Source organism: Carassius auratus, chromosome 32 (genome assembly GCF_003368295.1).
Source record: "Carassius auratus strain Wakin chromosome 32, ASM336829v1, whole genome shotgun sequence".
In the NCBI taxonomy this organism is placed as follows: Eukaryota; Metazoa; Chordata; class Actinopteri; order Cypriniformes; family Cyprinidae; genus Carassius; species Carassius auratus.
In genome coordinates, this window is record NC_039274.1 from 480,001 (window position 1) to 492,500 (window position 12,500).

At 41.7% G+C, this 12,500-nt stretch overlaps 1 protein-coding gene across 48 annotated transcripts in view; it reads left to right on the forward strand.

Annotated features, from left to right (window-relative positions):
- LOC113051257 (receptor-type tyrosine-protein phosphatase delta-like) overlaps window positions 1-12,500 on the forward strand; it is a 295,253-nt gene that overhangs the window by 149,960 nt on the left and 132,793 nt on the right. For 47 of the 48 annotated variants that reach the window (XM_026214810.1, XM_026214830.1, XM_026214814.1 and 44 more), the window contains one exon: window positions 892-929. The gene's annotated coding sequence lies outside the window, so the exon portion shown is untranslated. Of the gene's footprint in view, window positions 1-891; window positions 930-9,964; window positions 10,262-12,500 lie in introns of those variants that run through there. The other variant, XM_026214812.1, reaches the window with a different exon arrangement.

Genomic DNA, 12,500 nt, shown 5'->3' on the forward strand with positions numbered 1-12,500 from the left:
GTGAGGGTGCGTAGTGTTTCTTTACTAAGTGACATCACCACCTACTGGCCTGGCATGAATAATACATACGTTTTTTTATTTTATTTTTTTTATTTGAAAATTTTCACTCAGAAATTGAAGTGAATTACAAAGAAATGGCAAGTAACGCATTGAAGTAAACATGACATTTTGAAGCACAGTGACTGATTATTTTAAGAATATTAATTTTAACTTTCAAAATGTGTATTTATTCAGTGAGATAAATATAATTATGTTGGGTTGGCATTAACTGGATTCTTTACATCTGAATAATGAGTGTAATTTATTTGAACTGAGTTATATTGGGTTGAGATGAGATGAATTCAGTCAGGAGAAGTTTGTTGGGTTGAGATGTTGATTTGAGTTCATTTCAGTTGGTTTTCTGTTGGGTTCAGTTGGTGGACTCATTTATCCAAGATGATTCGTAATTAGTTGGGTTGAACTGAATTTAATAAATCTGTGTTGGTTTGAGCTGAATTAGAAAAGTTGAGTTGAGTTAAGCTGGGTTGACTTTCTTTACTGCCGCTCAGTCTTGTGTCGCAGCCGTTGATAGAAAGACTTCTGCTCTGATGAACGTCCTGCATCGCTGATCGCTCACAGTCTCATAGAAACCCATAGAAATCTCCTTCTTTCTTTCTCCGAATGAATCAACGGTTTTCCTCGATTGTCAGCTGTCCAATAATCTCTGACCTTTCGGTTCAATTACTCTCCAAACGAATGCTTCCCACACTGAGCCGCCGCTGATGGTGTGATGAACTTTACAGCAGTGTGTTTCCCTCCGCTGACTGATTCCTGAGATTAGACTGATGGGACGAGCGAGGCGCTTTCGTGTGTGTTTGTGTGGTTTTAAACTGAACTGCTTTTGTTTTTCAGCTCCTGAGTCCTCCGGATCTTCACCAGGGCTTTCAGAGGTAACGTACCGTGTCTTCTGTGTGTGTGTGCATGTGTAAGCGTGTTCGGCGGCGGCCGACCTGCTGACGGAGGGCAGGTGTAGCGCCTCAGCAGCAGAACCGTCTCACACACACACACACACACACACACACACACACACACCGTCTAGTTTGCTGATTGTGAAATCATTGTGCTGAGCCTTTGTTCTCTCTAAATCTTGAGCATCCAATCAGAACCGCCGCTGAGCTGTGACTGACAGTGATGAATGCCCGCCCCGATCCAATCAGCTCTGTTAGCACGAGCAAAGCATGCTGGGAGCATCTCGACAGAGTCGCTGGCACGTCATTAATACAAACTCTGAGGAAACAAACAAAGGCAAACTGAAGTGTTTTATCCACCTACAGCACGATCCATCAGTGCAGAGAAACTCGCTCAGACATCAGCTCATTCTTCACATGGCTGGCAGACAGCGTGTGTGTGTGAGTGTTTGTGAGTGTGTGTGTGTGTGTGTGTGTGAGTGTGTGTGTGTGTCCAAGCTCCACTCACAATGATTTTGCCTGTGAAGAGAAATGAAATTTGCAGAAAGACAAATCAGAGTTGCAGGAAACATCTCCCAAGTTTCCTTCCATGTGTGATTTGCCAAAGCTTTCTTTATTCACCAGAGCAGCTAAACACTAACTGAACTACATCATTGAAATATTGAGACCAGGGATAGACAGCATGAGTCCTGATGAGTTTAGCTCCAATCCTGCAAAGAAGCCTCACTTGTCTGTAACCGCCGTTATCCTGAAGACCTGGATTATCTTGTTCAGGTGTGTTCGATCAGGGCTAGAGCTAAACTCTGCAGGACCAACGCTGAATCTGCTCCAGCATAGTTTAAAAAAATTGTAGTGATTTTTAAAGAATATGTTTTAATTGGTTGAATTTGCATTGCATTTATTTATTTACTTGTTTTAATAATGTTATGTAATAATTAATTACGTTAATAAATTAGTTAATAATGCAATATCTCATAAAACAGTGGAAGACATGATGAGACATTGGTGCAGGTTTCTGAGGACATTTTCAAAATGTGAAAGTGTGTATCCTCTTACATTTAAAAAAACATTGAAAAGTAAATTTTAACAAGCTGCTTACTGTTTGAAAAGTGTGTATAAATCCGTCCAATCGAATCATGTTTGGATTTCTATTTCATGACGTGGTACACTGGTTCAGAAGAAGCTTGATCTTTCAGTCCTGTCAATCATCCCTCCACCTCCCCATCTCCACCTCTCTTTCTCTGTGTTCTACTGTAATGAGCACAGCAAGCCACGCTCGTCTAGCTTTAACTATTAAGACTGGATGGGCAGGCGAACTGGAGAACTGATTTCAACAGGTTTATTAGGGTTAGTAGGATTAGGGGCAGGTTGGGATTAGTTAGTTTGGTTAGATTTAGTTAGGGTTAGGTTTGTGTAGGATTAGATTAGATTTGAATGGATTTTATTAGGGTTTAGGTTATATTTGGTTAGGGTTAGTTATGGTTAGGTTTAAGTTAGGTTTGGTAATATTCATCTAGGGTTAGGGTTTAGTTTTGTCAAGTTTAGTTTAGGTTTGGTTTGATTTGTTAGGGTTAGGTTTGTTTTGGTTTGGTTTAGGTTAGGGTTGAAATAAAATACAGGATTAAAATAAAAAGTATCATCACCTCACCATTGTGAGTATGAAGTGTCCTCACTAACCTAGTCAAACGTGTGTGTGTGTGTGTGTGTGTGTTTTAGGGGCTCATAATCATAGACTTCCCTGCTACATCAGCTCATGTTAGACACCACACACACACACACACACACACACACACACACTCAGTCACTTTATTTTACATGTGAAACTACATTCCGCTTCATATTCCAGTCACACACATGAACACAGCATCACAAGCTGGTGAGGAATCTGGCTCTGACTCATGACCTCCTGTAATCGCTTTATCAAACACATGGCTACATCAGTGGACAGAGATTCAGCATTGACCTCTGACCTTTGACCTCGCAGACTGTTCACTGTCTCTGAGTGTCTGTGACACGGGGTTTCACTTGTGTGCGTCTCTGATAAAGCTCTGCGTTCATGTCATTATGATTCAGATCAGATTGGTCTGTTTTGGATGCTCTTGTGTGTGTTTGCGGAGCAGGATTCGGGTGTTTTTTGGGGCGTCATGTGCTCAGTCTGTGAGTTCAGCTTCCTCTTCGGTAGGCCCAGTTTATACTTTAATGACTGGGATTCATCCAACTGGAGTCCACACTCACACACACACACACACTGGTGGTGGGGTTGTTGTCGTATTACTGAATTATAATGTGGTGTAAGCGTTCTTCCTGCTGGAGTGAGATGAGCTGTTTAATACCTGCTGCAAGACTTTATTAATGAGGCTTTAATCTGACCAGCACGTTTGTGACGCCGAGCTCATAAATATCATTGACAGCCGTGATTAGACCTCATCAATACAGCCTATAACTCTCAGTGCAATTAACAGAACCAACCTGTGTGTGTGTGTGTGTGTGTGTGTGTGTGTGTGTGTGTGTGTTTTCTTGCATGCTGTATTCACTCATGAAGTCTTCAGACTCACCACACACCACAGATCAATTAGATAAAAACAGATCATATCACAATTGAAATCATTTAATGGTGAAGTGTTTCATTCTTTCAGTAAGTAACTATATTCATAACCAGAAGTCATGGGTAATGTATGTCCTGACAACTGATGGCGTTGGTTTCAGTGTTCAGTTTAATTTCTCAGATGTTTAACATCCAAGTTGATATTAAGTGAAGAAAAGCTATATAGTCTACGGTAGCTGCCGCGGATCAGTTTTGATGTTGTGATTCCTAAACTTCCTTCATGGATCTGATCCCTGATTCACGTCAGACAAACACACACCTGCATTATCAGACACGTTCACTGTCATCAGCAGCGTCCTAGTGCTCAAACTTGATAAGAGTAGTTTTGATAGACTTGGAGATCATTTCCAAAACTTTTTTTCTGCTGAACACAACAGAACATATTCTGAAGAATGTTGGTAACCAAACATTGATGGTAGCCATTGACTCCATATCATGGAAGTGAATGGCTACCGTCCCCTCTGTGGTGACTGACCAACACCAGTGAGAGTCTCTCCAGCACTTCTGAGCATTAGAATGCACTTCTCTGGTGTCATTGCGGCTCTTGAAGCTGTCCTTGTCGTGCTGAGCAGTTCTTTCTCCGCGGCGAAAAGTGACTGTCCCTCGTTACACACAGTGAACTGTCTTCTCGACGACTGCTGCTGTCACCGTGGCAACTGTCAATCAATCGCATGGACAGCTGGAGAGCGAGATACAATGATGCTGAAATGATGAACAGCGCTCTGTAGATCAGCTCAGATACACCAGAACTGAAACGCTTCTAAACAATCTTAAATCTGTTTTCAAAGCTGTTTCAGGGCAGTCGACAGAATTCACATCAATTCATTTTACTTTGAAGATCATTTTGTTCTGCTGGAAATGCATGTTAGTTTTTAAAGGCTGCTACTATTTAAATAAAATAAAATATGTATCTATCACATTGTTAATTAATGGGCATTTGTTACTTTTAAAACCAAATGAGAGTCAGTGAAGGGTCATTTTAATGTTGTTTTTTTTTATTTTATTTTTTCAGTTAGTCACATTGAGCATCACTCTAATATTTTGTAATTGTTGCGGTATTAGCATAATTAGCATTAGTCTGGCAGAGAGCATTTATTTCTGTTAATATTCTTTTTCCACTCATTAGATAAAATCTCCAGAATGATTTGCATTCTAGTTCATTTGATTAATCTTCATGATTTAGGCCGAACTGATTCTCTGAAGCCTTGTCCATCATTATAAACTGGTAATCGTACAGCCGCACGAATGCAAGTCACTGTCGAGATTTATTGTCAACATATTTGTAATCGACAAATAATTCATTTGAGCAATTATGTGTATAAGAGAAGTTTGCTCAGACTAATTCTGCAGTATTGTTGACTGTCTGTTAACATTTGTATCTGACATCTGGAGCAACAAAACGCAAAATAACTAGGTTTTTCTTCAACTTTGGCCACTTTTGTGTCCCAAAGGATGACTTTTTATTTAAACTACTGTAATCTATTTAATTTTTTTTTTTTTTTTTTTTTTAATGGTCATCACAAAAATATATATCTTGAAAATGTTTAATTTTTCTAAATTTTTCTAAATTAACCTGACAATCGAATGATTTAATGCACACTTATTTTCACAAAAATCATGATTCACCTACTGCTTGAATATTAATCATTAAATGGAAAGTCTTATTAGTGGTTTTAATAAAATAATATTAAATTAAATTAAATTAAATTATAAAATTTAATTGAACTTAATTTAATTTAATTTAATTTAATTTAATTTAATTTAATTTAATTTAATTTAATTTAATTTAATTTAATAATTTAGAAAGAAGTCAGAAAGTCAGTATTTATTAAAAATAAATGTTAGCATCAGTCGTGAACAAAATATTTTCTTGTGCGACAATTTTGTCACATTAAATAAAAAAGTGAATAAACTATTAGTGAGTTGTTTAATAGATACAGTGTCCTCAGTGACATGCGTGCTCGTAGATGAAGAAACATTTATTAATCGTTGTCAGTTCCTCGTTCCGCTGCTATAAAACTTCACGTCTTGACTGTTGAATGCAGTGTGTCATGTAAAGCAGCACATTGCATCGTGGGAAGGGACATCTGATATCACGGTGGAGGATCAAACATGAGATTTCTGTCTGTTAGGGGTGTCAGTTTCTTGAATAATCTGATGGCGGTGCCTCGCGCCTGTCACCCAAGGCTTTCCTCTGACTGGGGCAAAAAGCCAAACCTCACCAGCACCAACACGCCCCTCATCCTGAGACGGAGACGTGGATCCAGGCCGGGGTTAATGCCTGCCATCATATCAAACCTGATTCATCTGAAGGCACGTCTCTTCTGAGGTCGCAGGATGCGGAGGGAGGTGTTCATGAATCACGCACAAGCGAGTAATGACCCTTCGAGAGCACATCCGTGAGAACAGCTTGAAGTGGTGCGGTCGAGGAGACGGCAAATCAGCGGTAAAGGTGCTGGAAGACGGGGTATTCCTCCTGTGCAGCTTTAATCAAAAACAGGCTTTCTTGAGAACATTGTTTTCTATTTGAGGAATCTTCTGAATAGCTGCTATGGTTCAAATCTGACTGATCTTCTGGTTTCCTCCTCCAACATAACTCTGTGGGAGTTTTATCGTCCAGCAGGTGAATCACTTACCCCTCTCCTCAACACAACACATGATTTGAGCTATGAGCGATGGTGATTCCTGCCTTAGAAAACACACTAATCAGCTCCTTTTTCAGAGCAGCAGTAATGCGGTGCGTTCCTCAGCGCTGATGGTGAGTAATCAACCCAGGGTTTAATCAGAGACTCGTCTTGGTGCCACAGTGTCTGGATCATGATACCGGTTTCATCTGATCCACTTTCAGAGGTTGAACTGCGGCTTCGAGTCTCTTTGGGTTGAGATTTGGTGGAAGAGTTTGTGAGTATGTTCACATTAGCCTTTGGCTCCAGAACAAGGCCTCAGTAAGCGGCTCTGCTGTGCTGATATACGGCCTGCCTTTTACAAACACGGCAATAAAGATTTGGGTGTTTGAATGAATCACGCAGTCAAACGACGCTTCATTACTGGAGCTATTAGTCTCCCGGAGGGGCCAATACTTCACGGACACACGTCAACCTTGAGGTCGTTCTAGGGATCCAGAAATACAGCTGTGCGTCCAAGCTGACCCAAGCAGACTGTTTCGTCGCACCAGCCAACGGTTTTTGTGTTGGTGCACCAATACACAGCTATCTGTCTTATTCCCTTCAGGATTTAATGCATTCCCACAGATTCAAATCCACTGAAATCCAGCCGCTCGGCCGTTGATTGAACAGCACACTCCTCAACCTTCGGTAAACATCGCAGTAAATAAAATCAAACCGTGGCACTCCGGAGCTTCTCTCCTTGGACTCGAAGCCAAGTGTTGGTACTGACGCCTCACCTGCATCCATCAGCTCAACAGACGGCTCCTGTATTGACCTCCGAGAGCCCCTGAACGACAGAGTTCGTTCCTCCGCTCTCATTCATCAGACACAGGGCCCTGCTGTATGAGTCGAGCCAGACCCCGGATACTCCCGGATTCCCACTGTTAGTCCAGCCGCGTCCTGCAGTCTATTACAGTCAGAAGAGAGGACGGCAGAGACATCGCTCTCAAACCCAGGCTGATCTGCTGTAAAGAGGCCTAAAGACACGCCAAATCAAAGAGGTTTATGTGCTGCTCAGTGTTTGTCCGAGAGTTGCCATGTGCGAAACGAAAGATTGAGGCGGGATCAGGATCTCTGTGGTTGTGAGTGGACGAGGACGCTAAAGAAGTCATGTTGAAATCAGAGCGGTGCGTGTGATATAATGACACCAATTTAAGCGAAGGAATTGAGGTGAGGATACCAAGGGCTCTAGGGAAAACGAGTCCAAATAGGACTTATGGAGAGCAGCAATATTTGCATCGATGGCTGCCGAGGTAAATGTTGGGTTAGGGCTGCTCTGGGACTCTGAACAAACACAGTATGTATGTCACAAGACTTTACACCGTTCTGGAGACACTGCAAAACTATTTTCCCAAGATATTGCATCAATAATTCAGATACTTACTCTAGAATCCAGGACACACTCTTGTAGTCTTATTATTTTACACTCACAGAAAAAAAAATAAGGTATAGTAGGTGTCACTGGGGCGGTATTATTTTCAAAAGGCACAACTTTGTACCTAAAGAGTCCATACTAGTAGCTTAAAGGTACAAAAGTGTACCTTTTGAAAAGGCATCTCCCCACTGACAGCTTTTAATAACCTTTTTCTTTCTGAGCGTGTACAGAGGTTTGTTCTTGAGTAGGATTGTCTTGGCAAAAGCAACATTATTTCAGATTTTAAACATGATCTAATTATGATATCAGGATAGTGTTACTGCGATGGGCTGAATCGTGAATTACTACTCGTCTTTATGGGTTTTCAGCTCATTTATTGGTTGCATGTCAAATCCCGAAGAACGTCTTGCTGCAGGTTGTGACTCCAGCAGCAATTAAACCTGCGTTTCCCAGTTGATACGTGACACGTATGGAATCGTCCGCGGTTGTCGACGGCTGTAACTCGATGCAGATGATAGCAATGCGACGGCGTCCGTGATCTGGCAGGAGCTCAGGTGAGGGCTGGAAGCACATCTTCCCACAGACAGTCTGTTGTTTTCTCGTGTCCCGAAGCGGTGGGCTGCACAGATTGTTTTTGGATGCTGCCAGGCGGGCGAGTTTTAACAGAACACCTTCGCTGTGTGCCGGTGCCTGCGGGGCAGAGCTTCAGCTGTTGGAATGAGAAGTCCTTCAATCTGTTTAATGATGCATTGGAAACACTCGCTCCAGCACACACACACACACACACACACACACACACAGCTCCCGTCTAACTCTCCAGTGTGTGATTTGATAGCAGTATTTTTCTTAGATAAAAATCTTTGTTGACGTTATTTAAACTGGGTCAGGACTAGCACTTGTCAGCTCTCAGAACATATAACAGCCTTGTTCAATAAATCCACACATTAACTCTGCTGCGCCCAACAGGCCAGCGCTGGAACTGACTCCAGACACACTCCATCAGTCACACATTCATATCCGAGACTCCTACAGCTGTAGTTTAAACTCTTTGTGGTTGTACTTTTTGCTGATAGCGCTGCTATTATAGCTTCTATAGACATCCAGCTGCTACCAATGCAGATTCACTATTTAATTCTGATGATGATGATGATGATGATGGTTGTGTGGAGCTGTTTGAGTCAGTTCATTAAGAGCTTCATTAGTTAACGACGGTATGTGTATGTTGTGTTGTTGACGTTAGTAGACAACTACAGTTAATATGATCTGTAATATGATGAATGATTTATAGTGGGTTGCTGATTTTTTACTGTTTTATGAATAGCAGCATCTTCCTGTAACCCATTTGAGTTTATGGGGGGCTCGAGAGGCTCTGACCCCCATTTATGCTGCAAAAAAGACACGGTGTTCACCTGAACAGTTAACAATAGCATCAACAGACCACACCAGTGCTTTCAGTTATAATCAGCATTGGACTGTATTGACAAAACACAAGAGCTGCCATTACCCCCCCCCCCCCCCTTATTATCTTATTATTGCTTATTATCATATTGTTATTCCATGACAATTTATTTGCATTATGTGATAGATTATTTTTTTATGTTGTATACGTTATGGGATTTTTATTTTAAAAAACAATATGTTCTATCTACACAGTCGAATGGAATGCAAAAACTTTGATGCTCAATATCTCAGAACTACTCGGAATGCAGATTGAACCTTATTATTCCAAGGGGACGATGTCATAAAATAAGCCTTTAGGAAGTATTTAAATAACCTATCGTAAGTATTGTGGCTGTTATAAATATTAAAAAAGTATTAATTATATTAACAAATGGATTGTACCACAAACAAAAAGAAAAAAAAAAAAAGAAAAAGAAAAACAAAGATAGAGAACAAATGTGTTTAATCAATTTTCTTTTCATAATTTCAATACATAAACACAAATTATTTTGGAAATTAATTTAAATTAATTTTAAACGGAAAAACAAAGAAACCATAAATAAATATGTATTACAACATAGTAACAAACGCTGGCGCCAAATAGAGATTCGTGAACAGAAGTAACATTCGCCGGATGAGGTAACCATGGCAACACTTGAATGTTTCCGATTTTAAGATATATAAGTTATACAGGACACTCATGTGATCCTTGAACAAAATACCTAAACATTTTTTTACACATATTACACAAATACTTTGTCTGCTTGTTTGAAAAGTCTCTAAAATAGCTGCCGTTTATGAAAAAGTCCGATCGCGCCCTAAATCACGGACATGAACGCAGTTAATGAACCTCCCTGGAAACGCAGGTCCTCTCGTGCGATTGGCGCGGTGATTATCACTGAATCGAGACGAACGATCGACAGCCGCTCGCGTGACGTCACTCCCCGCTCCGTCCCTCTCCGGTGCCGCTCGAGCTCGAGCGCGCAGTCTCGCCGCACGCGCCTCCCGGACCGCACGCGCTCTCCCCTTCTCCCCGCGCGCTCCGCCGCGCGTCACACGCGCTCTGAGCTCGAGCAGGAGGTCATTTCCGCGCGGTAAACTGACACAGGAGCCCGAAGAGAGCGAACCGATGCGCAGCGGCGCGTGGATTATCTCTGGATGTGAATAAACTCTTGATCTGAACTCACAGAACCGCGATGAGGATGATGAGGAGGAGGATGGTGAGCAGGTAAGACGCTTCACGCGCTCTCGACTCATTTGGGCTTTTTGCAACATGACGAATCAGTGTGTGTGTGTGTGAGACAGTATATAACAGTGCGTAAGTTTATTTCAGCCTGTAGTGCTGGATGTGATGATGTAGTCTTCTGTTAAAGTGCTGTCTCTGTGAGGTCTGCGCGCGCAGATGTGTGTTCATATGCACGAGCTCTGAAAGCCTCCTGTCGCTGCTGGATTAAGAGCTCATCATGTTCCTCATGTCAGATTACAGAGAGGCTTCCAGCAGACCCGCTCAGATTCAGCTTTTCCTCTTCATCATGTCGTCTCGAGGCTTCTCCTCGCCAGTTTGGGATGTTATTGTGAAATGAAACATTAATCCAGCAAAAACAATTCAGTCTGTTTTCCATCATGGGTTCGCTTCATAAACATGTTCCAGATTAACTTCAGATGAGTGTTCAGAGTCAGACCGAAAGATGACAGCCGCAGAAACCTCTGAACTCTGAGATAAGGATTGACACAGTCTCTCTGTCTCTCTCTCTCTCTCTCTCTCCGTCTGTTTGCTCGTGTTTGTCCGCTAGGGGCCCCTGAAGTCCCCACAGGAGCCGGAGGAAATGAATTGAGAGTTAATATCAAATCAAAAAGGGTTAAAGCGGCCGATAAAGGGGCGAGTGCCCCCATGTGTGTGTAGTCCATTGGCTCCAGATATCTCTGTAGCTGGTGTGTGTGTGTGTGTGTGTGTGTGTGTGTGTGTGTGTGTGTGTGTTTCATGCACACATGCCCAAATAATCAGTGCTTGCCACTGCAGTCCGACATCCCACAATTACCACCGTGGAAACGCCTTTGATTCCCAATCCCTCTGCAGCTTCCAGGTGAAGAGCGTTTGCGACTGAAGACACAATAATTATCCGTTTGGAGTTCGAGCTGACGCTGGGTGAGGCTTCAGGAGCAGAAGTGACGCCCCAACCTCACATATTTGGTTGAAATGCGATCCGGTCGAGCCCCCGACGGCTGGTGTGTGTGTGTGTGTGTGTGTGTCGCTCATGGCAGTGAAATGGGGAAAGGTTTGCTGTCAGGAATGATGAGGAAGATCTGGAGTTGAAGAGTAATTTCTTCCCGAGCGCAGATGCGCTGGTGTTTCCAGTCCGTCAGTCGCGCTCCCGTTGTTTTTCCCACAGACTCTCGGTGACCTCTGCGGGAAGACGGAGCTTGGCTGAGATGAAGGAAATATTCCGGAGGTTCCTCGGCCGGAGCGATGACATTCCTGACATGATGGAAAAACAGACGGCAGAGGGGGAAAAGAGGAATGTTTTCAGAAGTCCATGACTACATCTTCTGGAATGCCAAGGTTTAAAAAAAATCCACATGAGAGAGAGAGAAAGAAATCTATATAAGAAAACAACAGTGTGCAATTATGGGGCGCCGACTTGTTTGAGAAACCAGCGGAGTGCCAGGGCTTCTGGGAATGAACGTCCTGGCGTCTGTAATCTGCCTAAAGTGAGCGCTCACTCCTCTCGCACCTTTAACCCCAGAAACACCAAAAAAACTCCCAATCATTTCACTCTGGAGCCTGACAGAAGACCAACCTTCAGAACACAAACTACTGACGGAACAGATCGAGACTTGTGTTTCCCTTGAGCTTGCTACCAACACACAGTTCTGAAGCAGTTAACAGGAAATAAACCTGCAGCAATTCACTGATAAACCTAGTAAAAAAAAAAAAAAGTATATAAGTAATATATATAATTACTATAAAAAAGCCATTTTATATTTTCATATGTAAAAATTTTATATATACAACTCAGATCATTCATAAATATCTGTATCTAAATTTGTTCATGAATAAGTTTAGATACAAATATTCATGAGTTATCTGAGTTTGATCAAATCTGAAATTTTATTTAGCTTATTTCATTCATAATTGTGTCTTTTTTATTAAATGTAAGTGTCAATGTTAACAATTAAAATTATTTAACAGCTAACTTCTTCATGCAAGTTTTATTTCAGTGGGATTTCTAATACTGGACATAAATAGTGTATATTACATTATAGTATTAAACACACACACACACACACACACACACACACACACAGAGTTCAGTAAATAAGAGAAACACATGAACACTATTTCTGCTCATATTTCAGACTTTAATTCACTCAAACACACAGCTGTTTTCTTCTGTTCTTTCACTGGAGTTGTATTTCTTCTTCTTCATTTCTTGGTAAACGAGAGTTGCTGTGTGAGATTCACCTTT